The sequence below is a fragment of the Schistocerca cancellata genome, chromosome 4 (genome assembly GCF_023864275.1).
Source record: "Schistocerca cancellata isolate TAMUIC-IGC-003103 chromosome 4, iqSchCanc2.1, whole genome shotgun sequence".
NCBI classification, from domain to species: Eukaryota; Metazoa; Arthropoda; class Insecta; order Orthoptera; family Acrididae; genus Schistocerca; species Schistocerca cancellata.
Window position 1 is genome coordinate 924,700,269 of NC_064629.1, and position 3,117 is coordinate 924,703,385.

Here is a 3,117-nt window from a genome sequence, read left to right on the forward strand (position 1 = left end):
TCGAGTGGACTCCTGAGCTAATTATCCGAAACATTTTCTGAGAACGATTTCGGAGACATTTTATGCCCACCTCCGACTTTAAATATACATTTTCACTAACGTATCGAGGTACATAGAAGTCTCAACCAACAATAACTGTATGAGTGGTGTACCTATTTGAAATAAGACTCAAGTTTTCCTTCAGCTGTTCAGCGACTGTACCATCTGAGTTAATTTATTCCAGTTGTCAAGTATACCCTCTGCCATACTAAATCACAGGAACTATCTACTTCGATTTCATTAAAAAGTAAACTACTTCTGACAGTAGTAAACACGCCACCACGAACTGTATTTAATCTATCCTTCTTGAACGTGAATAGGTCCCCTGTAAAAATTTCGACTAAACTTATTTCTGGCTTTAGCCAGCATTCTATACCAATAACGACTTGAGCTTTAGTGTTTTCTAATAGCACTTGGAGTTCTGGTTCTTCTCCAACACAACTATGATAATTTACAAGTACAGTAACTATTTTTCTAGGTTTGCTTTTCTGTGTTTCTCCTATGCCCGTTTAGACTGACGTCCTTCCTATAGTTTCCTGTGACCCTCTTAACATAAAAAGCATGTAGCCGCTTCCTGTGTGTAATGTGGCCCTAACCTATTAAGTGGAACCTGAAAATTCACCACCTGATGGTGTAAGTCGAAGAACCTGCAGCCTACACGGTCACAGAACCATCTGAGCCTCTGATTCAGACCCTATACTCGACTCTGTACCAAAGGACTACAGTCGGTTCTGGCTTCGATGCTACAGATGGCGAGCTGTGCCTTCATCTATCAAGGAAGACTGACAGTCTTTACTACTTCAGCTACGTGCTCAAAATCAGTAAGAAACTATTCTGATCCAAAGTGACATATATTGTTGTTTCTGACATAAGCCACTACCTGCAGTTGACTGCACTCTGTGCCCTTCATGGAATCCAGAAACACGCTTGTCACATCTGGAATGACTCCTCCAGTACACACACAGAGTGCACACTGGATTCTTCCCCCTCCTTGGCTGCCATATCGCTAAGGGCGCCATTACATGCCTAATGTTGGTGCTCCCAACTACCAGGGAACGTGCCCTCTTTGAATGCCAAGACCTTACAGGCCAAGAGGCTTCCTCTGGAACAGGGCAAACGACTTCATCTGCCTCAGGGACTTCACCAGCCAGAGATAGCACTCAAAACCTGTTTGTCAGATGAATTGGGGTGGCTCTCTGATCGGTCCCCTGGAAAGTGTTTCGCTGCCTGCCTTTCCTTGGAGCGACCTCCGACTCGACCACGGGTGAGTGGTCAGCTTCAGTGAGGACAGTACCCAGGGTGGCCACAGTAGTGGACCGATTGAGGGACATGTGGGATATGTTGGCCATCCCCCACATCACCACATCCAGTGCCCCCACAGTGATGCCCATTGCGAACAGCCTCAAGCTGTGTAACTAAAGCCAACACCACCTGGAGCTGTGCATGAAGGGCACCAACTCAGCTCGCATCTCAACACAGCAATCACAGTCCTTGCTCATTCCAAAGACAGCAAAACTGAACACTACACAATTATGAGAACACTAAACTGTGCCTGGTAAGCACACAGACATGCAACAATTCAAGAAAGTAAACTAGTATGACACATATACCTGAAAATAAGTCGTTCCTGTTTGAAGCTCATAAATATAATTCGCAAAAATACGGTTTACTCGCCTTCTCTGCAGCACCGATGGAAGGCAGACTCTGACAGTCAAACCAACACTGACCGATCCAAGCAAAGCTACGCTTATTTCTTTTTCAAATCTTTCCTATATTTATGTATTTCTTACAATGGTTTTAAGTTTGTGTACTGCTACATTCAGATGTATCTGAGATTTTAGACCCTATTCTATATTCGTATTTTTTAAATAGTGTTTCGTTCTGACCTGTCGCTTCATAGTTTTACCTACTTTTAATCTACATTCTCAATATCATTTGAAGGTTCTGTTTCTTATTTCACGCATATTTTCGTCACTTTTCTCGTTTATACATACACATTTCACAAACCACATGACATGAACTCCATGTATTAGCATCTTTCGACTCTTTGTATGTTTACATCTTTGTTGCTTTAGTGATCCAGTTACCACGCCTACTACACGAAATTAGGGAACAGCTGGTTAATTTATGACACCTTACGCAAATGCTCTCACACAGCATGTCATAGCTTTATATTATTGAATGAGTTACAACACCCCACATAAGTAGTTTTAAAATTTTCACTTTCAGTCTTAGTCAATTTTATAACTATATGTATTGAATTTGACGACTGATTTTTTTTCAGAATGCTCAAAAATGACAAAATGTCGAAATTGTAATCACAATCAATAATGTTGCAACAGCCAAAAGTGGAAAAGATTTCATTTAAAAATTTCACAAGGATTGTGGACCCAGATACCATCGAACTTCTGGAGTCATTGCCGAGCAATATAATGGGTAATTTGTTAACGTATCGGTGTCTACCAGAAAAAAGCGGCCATAATTACAGATAGTACCCACTTCAACAAATAGTGCCCAAAATCAAAAGAGATTCCTAAATACGTTCACGTGAAAATAGACTCTAAATCCTGTGTTGTTAGATGTTTAAAGAGTGAAGTGAACGCCTTTGGGTTAAATGTAAAATATGTGACAAATTCATAAAAGAAAGTTGAGCTAAACAAGAAAATATATCTGGCCCATATGACACTAGCAAGAGGAAGTACGCCTTGCCAGTTCGACCCAACATTTACGCCCATCCAAAATTATTTACACTAAATTAACAATGAAATATGGTTAAGATATTCTAAGAGATTTAGTTGGTTGAAAAGCCAACAAGAACTATTCTGCCACAATGCTGAATTGGAAATATAATTTCAATTTTGGACAGGGTTGCTAATTTTACTAGCATTCCTTTTACGAAAAGTGAAATGGAGATTTTAAACAAGGGTCTAAAATATAATGTAACTTTAATATAAAAGGTATCATGGTTAGAAATATAACACTAAAATTGCCTTAGACATGGTCCAGTTATGGTTACCAGAACAGAATAGAATCACAGTTAAAGTTACAAACTAAGCTAGAGAAAATAACAACCACACA